Here is a 14,105-nt window from a genome sequence, read left to right on the forward strand (position 1 = left end):
GGGTCAGCGGTAAAAAAGTATCGATTTCTAATATTTTAAGACAAGCCAAAAATTCATCGATTATACATTTTAATAGTACATTGATTACAGAATCATTTGGTACCAAGCAGACAACAGCGTACAAACTTTTTCATTTGCTATACATAAATTAAGGATGCGTCGCATAGGGTCTGCGGCATAAATGTATTAATTTCTAATATTTTAAGACGAGCCAAAAATTTATCGATTATACATTTTAATTGTACATTGATTACAGAATCTTTTGGTACCATGCAGACACCAGCGTACAAATTTTTTAATACGATAAACATATAATAAGGATGCGTCGCACAGGGTCCGCGACAAAAAAGTATCGATTTCTAATATTTTAAGACGAGCCAAAAATTCATCGATTATACATTTTAATAGTACATTGATTACAGAATCTTTTGGTACCAAACAGACACCAGCGTACAAATTTTTTAACTTGATAAACATAAAATAAGGTTGTGTCGCATAGGGTCAGCGATAAAAAGTATCGATTTCCAATATCTTACGACGAGCCAAAAATTCATCGATTATACATTTTAATAGTACATTGATTACAGAATCTTTTGGTACCATGCAGACACCAGCGTACAAATTTTTTAATACGATAAACATAAGATAAGGATGCGTCGCACAGGGTCCGCGTCAAAAAAGTATGAATTTCTAATATTTTAAGACGAGCCAAAAATTCATCGATTATACATTTTAATAGTACATTGATTACAGAATCATTTGGTACCAAGCAGACAACAGCGTACAAACTTTTTCATTTGCTATACATAAATTAAGGATGCGTCGCATAGGGTCTGCGGCATAAATGTATTAATTTCTAATATTTTAAGACGAGCCAAAAATTTATCGATTATACATTTTAATTGTACATTGATTACAGAATCTTTTGGTACCATGCAGACACCAGCGTACAAATTTTTTAATACGATAAACATATAATAAGGATGCGTCGCACAGGGTCCGCGACAAAAAAGTATCGATTTCTAATATTTTAAGACGAGCCAAAAATTCATCGATTATACATTTTAATAGTACATTAATTACAGAATCTTTTGGTACCAAACAGACACCAGCGTACAAATTTTTTAACTTGATAAACATAAAATAAGGTTGTGTCGCATAGGGTCAGCGATAAAAAGTATCGATTTCCAATATCTTACGACGAGCCAAAAATTCATCGATTATACATTTTAATAGTACATTGATTACAGAATCTTTTGGTACCATGCAGACACCAGCGTACAAATTTTTTAATACGATAAACATATGATAAGGATGCGTCGCACAGGGTCCGCGTCAAAAAAGTATGAATTTCTAATATTTTAAGACGAGCCAAAAATTCATCGATTATACATTTTAATAGTACATTGATTACAGAATCTTTTGGTACCAAGCAGACAACAGCGTACAAACTTTTTCATTTGCTATACATAAATTAAGAATGCGTCGCATAGTGTCAGCGGCATAAATGTATTAATTTCTAATATTTCAAGACGAGCCAAAAATTCATCGATTATACATTTTAATAGTACATTGATTACAGAATCTTTTGGTACCATGCAGACACCAGCGTACAAATTTTTTAATACGATAAACATAAAATAAGAAAGCGTCGCACAGGGTCCTCGTCAAAAAAGTATGGATTTCTAATATCATAAGACGAGCCAAAAATTCATCGATTATACATTTTAATTGTACATTGATTACAGAATCTTTTGGTATCATGCAGACACCAGCGTACAAATTTTTTAATACGATAATCATAAAATAAGGATGCGTCGCACAGGGTCCGCGTCAAAAAAGTATCGAATTCTAATATTTTAAGACGAGCCAAAAATTCATCGATTATACATTTTAATAGTACATTCATTACAGAATCTTTTGGTACCAAACAGACACCAGCGTACAAATTTTTTAACTTGATACACATAAAATAATGTTGCGTCGCATAGGGTAAGCGGTAAAAAAGTATCGATTTCTAATATTTTAAGACGAGCCAAAAATTCATCGATTATACATTTTAATAGTACATTGATTACAGAATCTTTTGGTACCAAGCAGACAACAGCGTACAAACTTTTTCATTTGCTATACATAAATTAAGGATGCGTCGCATAGGGTCAGCGGCATATATGTATTAATTTCTAATATTTTAAGACGAGCTAAAAATTCATCGATTATACATTTTAATTGTACATTGATTACAGAATCTTTCGGTACCATGCAGACACCAGCGTACAAATTTTTTAATACGATAAACATAAAATAAGTATGCGTCGCACAGGGTCCGCGTCAAAAAAGTATCGATTTCTAATATTATAAGACGAGCCAAAAATTCATCGATTATACATTTTAATTGTACATTGATTACAGAATCTTTTGGTATCATGCAGACACCAGCGTACAAATTTTTTAATACTATAATCATAAAATAAGGATGCGTCGCACAGGGTCCGCGTAAAAAAGTATCGAATTATAATATTTTAAGACGAGCCAAAAATTCATCGATTATACATTTTAATAGTACATTCATTACAGAATCTTTTGGTACCAAACAGACACCAGCGTACAAATTTTTTAACTTGATATACATAAAATAATGTTGTGTCGCATAGGGTGAGCGGTAAAAAAGTATCGATTTCAAATATTTTAAGACGAGCCAAAAATTCAACGATTATACATTTTAATAGTACATTGATTACAGAATCATTTGGTACCAAACAGACACCAGCGTACAAATTTTTTAACTTGATATACATAAAATAATGTTGTGTCGCATAGGGTGAGCGGTAAAAAAGTATCGATTTCAAATATTTTAAGACGAGCCAAAAATTCATCGATTATACATTTTAATAGTACATTGATTACAGAATCATTTGGTACCATGCAGTCACCAGCGTACAAATTTTTTAATACGATAAACATAAAATAAGTATGCGTCGCACAGGGTCCGCGTCAAAAAAGTATCGATATCTAATATTTTAAGACGAGCCAAAAATTCATCGATTATACATTTTAATAGTACATTGATTACAGAATCTTTTGGTACCAAGCAGACAACAGCGTACAAACTTTTTCATTTGCTATACATAAATTAAGGATGCGTCGCATAGGGTCAGCGGCATAAATGTATTAATTTCTAATATTTTAAGACGAGCCAAAAATTCATCGATTATACATTTTAGTAGTACATTGATTACAGAATCTTTTGGTACCAAGCAGACAACAGCGTACAAACTTTTTCATTTGCTATACATAAATTAAGGATGCGTCGCATAGGGTCAGCGGCATAAATGTATTAATTTCTAATATTTTAAGACGAGCCAAAAATTCATCGATTATACATTTTAATTGTACATTGATTACAGAATCTTTCGGTACCATGCAGACACCAGCGTACAAATTTTTTAATACGATAAACATAAAATAAGTATGCGTCGCACAGGGTCCGCGTCAAAAAAGTATCGATTTCTAATATTTTAAGACGAGCCAAAAATTCATCGATTATACATTTTAATTGTACATTGATTACAGAATCTTTTGGTACCTATAAGACACCAGCGTACAAATTTTTTAACTTGATATACAAAATATAATGTTGCGTCGCATAGGGTCAGCGGTAAAAAAGTATCGATTTCTAATATTTTAAGACGAGCCAAAAATTCATCGATTATACATTTTAATAGTACATTGATTACAGTATCATTTGGTACCAAACAGACACCAGCGTACAAATTTTTTAACTTGATATACATAAAATAAGGTTGCGTCGCATAGGGTCAGCGGTAAAAAGTATCGATTTCCAATATCTTAAGACGAGCCAAAAATTCATCGATTAAACATTTTAATAGTACATTGATTACAGAATCTTTTGGTACCAAGCAGACAACAGCGTACAAACTTTTTCATTTGCTATACATAAATTAAGGATGCGTCGCATAGGGTCAGCGACATAAATGTATTAATTTCTAATATTTTAGGACGAGCCAAAAATTCATCGATTATACATTTTAATAGTACATTGATTACAGAATCATTTGGTACCAAACAGAAACCAGCGTACAAATTTTTTAACTTGATATACATTAAATAAGTTTGCGTCGCATAGGGTCAGCGGTAAAAAGTATCGATTTCCAATATCTTAAGACGAGCCAAAAATTCATCGATTATACATTTTAATAGTACAATGATTACAGAATCTTTTGGTACCATGCAGACACCAGCGTACACATTTTTTAATACGATAAACATAAAATAAGGATGCGTCGCACAGGGTCCGCGTCAAAAAAGTATCGATTTCTAATATTTTAAGACGAGCCAAAAATTCATCGATTATACATTTTAATAGTACATTGATTACAGAATCTTTTGGTACCAAGCAGACAACAGCGTACAAACTTTTTCATTTGCTATACATAAATTAAGGATGCGTCGCATAGGGTCAGCGGCATAAATGTATTAATTTCTAATATTTTAAGACGAGCCAAAAATTCATCGATTATACATTTTAATTGTACATTGATTACAGAATCTTTCGGTACCATGCAGACACCAGCGTACAAATTTTTTAATACGATAAACATAAAATAAGTATGCGTCGCACAGGGTCCGCGTCAAAAAAGTATCGATTTCTAATATTATAAGACGAGCCAAAAATTCATCGATTATACATTTTAATAGTACATTCATTACAGAATCTTTTGGTACCAAACAGACACCAGCGTACAAATTTTTTAACTTGATATACATAAAATAATGTTGCGTCGCATAGGGTGAGCGGTAAAAAAGTATCGATTTCTAATATTTTAAGACGAGCCAAAAATTCATCGATTATACATTTTAATAGTACATTGATTACAGAATCTTTTGGTACCAAGCAGACAACAGCGTACAAACTTTTACATTTGCTATACATAAATTAAGGATGCGTCGCATAGGGTCAGCGGCATAAATGTATTAATTTCTAATATTTTAAGACGAGCCAAAAATTCATCGATTATACATTTTAATAGTACATTGATTACAAAATCTTTTGGTACCATGCAGTCACCAGCGTACAAATTTTTTAATACGATAAACATAAAATAAGTATGCGTCGCACAGGGTCCGCGTCAAAAAAGTATCGATATCTAATATTTTAAGACGAGCCAAAAATTCATCGATTATACATTTTAATAGTACATTGATTACAGAATCTTTTGGTACCAAGCAGACAACAGCGTACAAACTTTTTCATTTGCTATACATAAATTAAGGATGCGTCGCATAGGGTCAGCGGCATAAATGTATTAATTTCTAATATTTTAAGACGAGCCAAAAATTCATCGATTATACATTTTAATTGTACATTGATTACAGAATCTTTCGGTACCATGCAGACACCAGCGTACAAATTTTTTAATACGATAAACATAAAATAAGTATGCGTCGCACAGGGTCCGCGTCAAAAAAGTATCGATTTCTAATATTATAAGACGAGCCAAAAATTCATCGATTATACATTTTAATTGTACATTCATTACAGAATCTTTTGGTACCAAACAGACACCAGCGTACAAATTTTTTAACTTGATATACATAAAATAATGATGCGTCGCATAGGGTGAGCGGTAAAAAAGTATCGATTTCTAATATTTTAAGACGAGCCAAAAATTCATCGATTATACATTTTAATTGTACATTGATTACAGATTCTTTTGGTACCATGCAGACACCAGCGTACAAATTTTTTAACTTGATATACATAAAATTAGGTTGCGTCGCATAGGGTCAGCGGTAAAAAGTATCGATTTCCAATATCTTAAGACGAGCCAAAAATTCATCCATTATACATTTTAATTGTACATTGATTACAGAATCTTTTGGTACCATGCAGACACCAGCGTACAAATTTTTTAATACGATAAACATAAAATAAGTATGCGTCGCACAGGGTCCGCGTCAAAAAAGTATCGATTTCTAATATTTTTAGACGAGCCAAAAATTCATCGATTATACATTTTAATAGTACATTCATTACAGAATCTTTTGGTACCAAACAGATACCAGCGTACAAATTTTTTAACTTGATATACATAAAATAATGTTGCGTCGCATAGGGTCAGCGGTAAAAAGTATCAATTTCCAATATCTTAAGAAGAGCCAAAAATTCATCGATTATACATTTTAATAGTACATTGATTACAGAATCTTTTGGTACCAAGCAGACAACAGCGTACAAACTTTTTCATTTGCTATACATAAATTAAGGATGCGTCGCATAGGGTCAGCGACATAAATGTATTAATTTCTAATATTTTAGGACGAGCCAAAAATTCATCGATTATACATTTTAATAGTACATTGATTACAGAATCATTTGGTACCAAACAGACACCAGCGTACAAATTTTTTAACTTGATATACATTAAATAAGGTTGCGTCGCATAGGGTCAGCGGTAAAAAGTATCGATTTCCAATATCTTAAGACGAGCCAAAAATTCATCCATTATACATTTTAATTGTACATTGATTACAGAATCTTTTGGTACCAAACAGACACCAGCGTACAAATTTTTTAAATTGATATACATAAAATAATGTTGCGTCGCATAGGGTGAGCGGTAAAAAAGTATCGATTTCTAATATTTTAAGACGAGCCAAAAATTCATCGATTATACATTTTAATAGTACATTGATTACAGAATCATTTGGTACCAAACAGACACCAGCGTACAAATTTTTTAACTTGATATACATAAAATAAGGTTGCGTCGCATAGGGTCAGCGGTAAAAAGTATCGATTTCCAATATCTTAAGACGAGCCAAAAATTCATCGATTATACATTTTAATAGTACATTGATTACAGAATCTTTTGGTACCAAGCAGACAACAGCGTACAAACTTTTTCATTTGCTATACATAAATTAAGGATGCGTCGCATATGGTCAGCGACATAAATGTATTAATTTCTAATATTTTAGGACGAGCCAAAAATTCATCGATTATACATTTTAATAGTACATTGATTACAGAATCATTTGGTACCAAATAGACACCAGCGTACAAATTTTTTAACTTGATATACATTAAATAAGGTTGCGTCGCATAGGGTCAGCGGTAAAAAGTATCGATTTCCAATATCTTAAGACGAGCCAAAAATTCATCGATTATACATTTTAATAGTACAATGATTACAGAATCTTTTGGTACCATGCAGACACCAGCGTACACATTTTTTAATACGATAAACATAAAATAAGGATGCTTCGCACAGGGTCCGCGTCAAAAAAGCATAGATTTCTAATATTTTAAGACGAGCCAAAAATTCATCGATTATACATTTTAATAGTACATTCATTACAGAATCTTTTGGTACCAAACAGACACCAGCGTACAAATTTTTTAACTTGATATACATAAAATAATGTTGCGTCGCATAGGGTGAGCGGTAAAAAAGTATCGATTTCAAATATTTTAAGACGAGCCAAAAATTCATCGATTATACATTTTAATAGTACATTGATTACAGATTCATTTGGTACCAAACAGACACCAGCGTACAAATTTTTTAACTTGATATAAATAAAATTAGGTTGCGTCGCATTGGGTCAGCGGTAAAAAGTATCGATTTCCAATATCTTAAGACGAGCCAAAAATTCATCGATTATACATTTTAATAGTACATTGATTACAGAATCTTTTGGTACCAAGCAGACACCAGCGTACAAATTTTTTAACTTGATATACATAAAATAATGTTGCGTCGCATAGGGTGAGCGGTAAAAAAGTATCGATTTCTAAAATTTTAAGACGAGCCAAAAATTCATCGATTATACATTTTAATAGTACATTGATTACAGAATCTTTTGGTACCAAGCAGACAACAGCGTACAAACTTTTTCATTTGCTATACATAAATTAAGGATGCGTCGCATAGGGTCAGCGGCATAAATGTATTAATTTCTAATATTTTAAGACGAGCCAAAAATTCATCGATTATACATTTTAATTGTACATTGATTACAGAATCTTTTGGTACCAAACAGACACCAGCGTACAAATTTTTTAACTTGATATACATAAAATAATGTTGCGTCGCATAGGGTCAGCGGTAAAAAAGTATCGACTTCTAATATTTTAAGACGAGCCAAAAATTCATCGATTATACATTTTAATAGTACATTGATTACAGAATCATTTGGTACCAAACAGACACCAGCGTACAAATTTTTTAACTTGATATACATAAAATAAGGTTGCGTCGCATAGGGTCAGCGGTAAAAAGTATCGATTTCCAATATCTTAAGACGAGCCAAAAATTCATCGATTATACATTTTAATTGTACATTGATTACAGAATCTTTCGGTACCATGCAGACAACAGCGTACAAACTTTTTCATTTGCAATACATAAATTAAGGATGCGTCGCATAGGGTCAGCGACATAAATGTATTAATTTCTAATATTTTAGGACGAGCCAAAAATTCATCGATTATACATTTTAATAGTACAATGATTACAGAATCTTTTGGTACCATGCAGACACCAGCGTACACATTTTTTAATACGATAAACATAAAATAAGGATGCGTCGCACAGGGTCCGCGTCAAAAAAGTATCGATTTCTAATATTTTAAGACGAGCCAAAAATTCATCGATTATACATTTTAATAGTACATTGATTACAGAATCTTTTGGTACCAAGCAGACAACAGCGTACAAACTTTTTCATTTGCTATACATAAATTAAGGATGCGTCGCATAGGGTCAGCGGCATAAATGTATTAATTTCTAATATTTCAAGACGAGCCAAAAATTCATCGATTATACATTTTAATAGTACATTGATTACAGAATCTTTCGGTACCATGCAGTCACCAGCGTACAAATTTTTTAATACGATAAACATAAAATAAGGATGCGTCGCACAGGGTCCGCGTCAAAAAAGTATCGATATCTAATATTTTAAGACGAGCCAAAAATTCATCGATTATACATTTTAATAGTACATTGATTACAGAATCTTTTGGTATCATGCAGACACCAGCGTACAAATTTTTTAATACGATAATCATAAAATAAGGATGCGTCGCACAGGGTCCGCGTCAAAAAAGTATCGAATTCTAATATTTTAAGACGAGCCAAAAATTCATCGATTATACATTTTAATAGTACATTCATTACAGAATCTTTTGGTACCAAACAGACACCAGCGTACAAATTTTTTAACTTGATATACATTAAATAAGGTTGCGTCGCATAGGGTCAGCGGTAAAAAGTATCGATTTCCAATATCTTAAGACGAGCCAAAAATTCATCGATTATACATTTTAATAGTACAATGATTACAGAATCTTTTGGTACCATGCAGACACCAGCGTACACATTTTTTAATACGATAAACATAAAATAAGGATGCGTCGCACAGGGTCCGCGTCAAAAAAGTATCGATTTCTAATATTTTAAGACGAGCCAAAAATTCATCGATTATACATTTTAATAGTACATTGATTACAGAATCTTTTGGAACCAAGCAGACAACAGCGTACAAACTTTTTCATTTGCTATACATAAATTAAGGATGCGTCGCATAGGGTCAGCGGCATAAATGTATTAATTTCTAATATTTTAAGACGAGCCAAAAATTCATCGATTATACATTTTAATAGTACATTGATTACAGAATCTTTTGGTACCATGCAGTCACCAGCGTACAAATTTTTTAATACGATAAACATAAAATAAGGATGCGTCGCACAGGGTCCGCGTCAAAAAAGTATCGATATCTAATATTTTAAGACGAGCCAAAAATTCATCGATTATACATTTTAATAGTACATTGATTACAGAATCTTTTGGTTCCAAGCAGACAACAGCGTACAAACTTTTTCATTTGCTATACATAAATTAAGGATGCGTCGCATAGGGTCAGCGGCATAAATGTATTAATTTCTAATATTTTAAGACGAGCCAAAAATTCATCGATTATACATTTTAATTGTACATTGATTACAGAATCTTTCGGTACCATGCAGACACCAGCGTACAAATTTTTTAATACGATAAACATAAAATAAGTATGCGTCGCACAGGGTCCGCGTCAAAAAAGTATCGATTTCTAATATTATAAGACGAGCCAAAAATTCATCGATTATACATTTTAATTGTACATTGATTACAGAATCTTTTGGTATCATGCAGACACCAGCGTACAAATTTTTTAATACGATAATCATAAAATAAGGATGCGTCGCACAGGGTCCGCGTCAAAAAAGTATCGAATTCTAATATTTTAAGACGAGCCAAAAATTCATCGATTATACATTTTAATAGTACATTCATTACAGAATCTTTTGGTACCAAACAGACACCAGCGTACAAATTTTTTAACTTGATATACATAAAATAATGTTGCGTCGCATAGGGTGAGCGGTAAAAAAGTATCGATTTCTAATATTTTAAGACGAGCCAAAAATTCATCGATTATACATTTTAATAGTACATTGATTACAGAATCTTTTGGTACCAAGCAGACAACAGCGTACAAACTTTTTCATTTGCTATACATAAATTAAGGATGCGTCGCATAGGGTCAGCGGCATAAATGTATTAATTTCTAATATTTTAAGACGAGCCAAAAATTCATCGATTATACATTTTAATAGTACATTGATTACAAAATCTTTTGGTACCATGCAGTCACCAGCGTACAAATTTTTTAATACGATAAACATAAAATAAGGATGCGTCGCACAGGGTCCGCGTCAAAAAAGTATCGATTTCTAATATCATAAGACGAGCCAAAAATTCATCGATTATACATTTTAATTGTACATTGATTACAGAATCTTTTGGTATCATGCAGACACCAGCGTACAAATTTTTTAATACGATAATCATAAAATAAGGATGCGTCGCACAGGGTCCGCGTCAAAAAAGTATCGAATTATAATATTTTAAGACGAGCCAAAAATTCATCGATTATACATTTTAATAGTACATTCATTACAGAATCTTTTGGTACCAAACAGACACCAGCGTACAAATTTTTTAACTTGATATACATAAAATAATGTTGTGTCGCTTAAGGTGAGCGGTAAAAAAGTATCGATTTCAAATATTTTAAGACGAGCCAAAAATTCATCGATTATACATTTTAATAGTACATTGATTACAGAATCATTTGGTACCAAACAGACACCAGCGTACAAATTTTTTAACTTGATATACATAAAATTAGGTTGCGTCGCATAGGGTCAGCGGTAAAAAGTATCGATTTCCAATATCTTAAGACGAGCTAAAAATTCATCGATTATACATTTAAATTGTACATTGATTACAGAATCTTTTGGTACCATGCAGACACCAGCGTACAAATTTTTTAATACGATAAACATAAAATAAGGATGCGTCGCACAGGGTCCGCGCAAAAAAGTATCGATTTCTAATATTTTAAGACGAGCCAAAAATTCATCGATTATACATTTTAATAGTACATTCATTACAGAATCTTTTGGTACCATGCAGTCACCAGCGTACAAATTTTTTAATACGATAAACATAAAATAAGTATGCGTCGCACAGGGTCCGCGTCAAAAAAGTATCGATATCTAATATTTTAAGACGAGCCAAAAATTCATCGATTATACATTTTAATAGTACATTGATTACAGAATCTTTTGGTACCAAGCAGACAACAGCGTACAAACTTTTTCATTTGCTATACATAAATTAAGGATGCGTCGCATAGGGTCAGCGGCATAAATGTATTAATTTCTAATATTTTAAGACGAGCCAAAAATTCATCGATTATACATTTTAATTGTACATTGATTACAGAATCTTTCGGTACCATGCAGACACCAGCGTACAAATTTTTTAATACGATAAACATAAAATAAGTATGCGTCGCACAGGGTCCGCGTCAAAAAAGTATCGATTTCTAATATTATAAGACGAGCCAAAAATTCATCGATTATACATTTTAATTGTACATTCATTACAGAATCTTTTGGTACCAAACAGACACCAGCGTACAAATTTTTTAACTTGATATACATAAAATAATGATGCGTCGCATAGAGTGAGCGGTAAAAAAGTATCGATTTCTAATATTTTAAGACGAGCCAAAAGATCATCGATTATACATTTTAATAGTACATTGATTACAGAATCTTTTGGTACCAAGCAGACAACAGCGTACAAACTTTTTCATTTGCTATACATAAATTAAGGATGCGTCGCATAGGGTCAGCGGCATAAATGTATTAATTTCTAATATTTTAAGACGAGCCAAAAATTCATCGATTATACATTTTAGTAGTACATTGATTACAGAATCTTTTGGTACCAAGCAGACAACAGCGTACAAACTTTTTCATTTGCTATACATAAATTAAGGTTGCGTCGCATAGGGTCAGCGGCATAAATGTATTAATTTCTAATATTTTAAGACGAGCCAAAAATTCATCGATTATACATTTTAATTGTACATTGATTACAGAATCTTTCGGTACCATGCAGACACCAGCGTACAAATTTTTTAATACGATAAACATAAAATAAGTATGCGTCGCACAGGGTCCGCGTCAAAAAAGTATCGATTTCTAATATTTTAAGACGAGCCAAAAATTCATCGATTATACATTTTAATTGTACATTGATTACAGAATCTTTTGGTACCAAACAGACACCAGCGTACAAATTTTTTAACTTGATATACATAAAATAATGTTGCGTCGCATAGGGTCAGCGGTAAAAAAATATCGATTTCTAATATTTTAAGACGAGCCAAAAATTCATCGATTATACATTTTAATAGTACATTGATTACAGAATCATTTGGTACCAAACAGACACCAGCGTACAAATTTTTTAACTTGATATACATAAAATAAGGTTGCGTCGCATAGGGTCAGCGGTAAAAAGTATCGATTTCCAATATCTTAAGACGAGCCAAAAATTCATCGATTATACATTTTAATAGTACATTGATTACAGAATCTTTTGGTACCAAGCAGACAACAGCGTACAAACTTTTTCATTTGCTATACATAAATTAAGGATGCGTCGCATAGGGTCAGCGACATAAATGTATTAATTTCTAATATTTTAGGACGAGCCAAAAATTCATCGATTATACATTTTAATAGTACATTGATTACAGAATCATTTGGTACCAAACAGACACCAGCGTACAAATTTTTTAACTTGATATACATAAAATAATGTTGCGTCGCATAGGGTCAGCGGTAAAAAGTATCGATTTCCAATATCTTAAGACGAGCCAAAAATTCATCGATTATACATTTTAATAGTACAATGATTACAGAATCTTCTGGTACCATGCAGACACCAGCGTACACATTTTTTAATACGATAAACATAAAATAAGGATGCGTCGCACAGGGTCCGCGTCAAAAAAGTATCGATTTCTAATATTATAAGACGAGCCAAAAATTCATCGATTATACATTTTAATTGTACATTGATTACAGAATCTTTTGGTATCATGCACACACCAGCGTACAAATTTTTTAATACGATAATCATAAAATAAGGATGCGTCGCACAGGGTCCGCGTCAAAAAAGTATCGAATTCTAATATTTTAAGACGAGCCAAAAATTCATCGATTATACATTTTAATTGTACATTGATTACAGAATCTTTTGGTACCAAACAGACACCAGCGTACAAATTTTTTAACTTGATATACATAAAATAATGTTGCGTCGCATAGGGTCAGCGGTAAAAAAGTATGGATTTCTAATATTTTAAGACGAGCCAAAAATTCATCGATTATACATTTTAATAGTACATTGATTACAGAATCATTTGGTACCAAACAGACACCAGCGTACAAATTTTTTAACTTGATATACATAAAATAAGCTTGCGTCGCATAGGGTCAGCGGTAAAAAGTATCGATTTCCAATATCTTAAGACGAGCCAAAAATTCATCGATTATACATTTTAATAGTACATTGATTACAGAATCTTTTGGTACCAAGCAGACAACAGCGTACAAACTTTTTCATTTGCTATACATAAATTAAGGATGCGTCGCATAGGGTCAGCGACAT

This window comes from Prenolepis imparis, unplaced genomic scaffold, assembly GCF_030444845.1.
Source record: "Prenolepis imparis isolate NDT839.2.m4 unplaced genomic scaffold, iyPreImpa1.0 SCAF_2, whole genome shotgun sequence".
NCBI classification, from domain to species: Eukaryota; Metazoa; Arthropoda; class Insecta; order Hymenoptera; family Formicidae; genus Prenolepis; species Prenolepis imparis.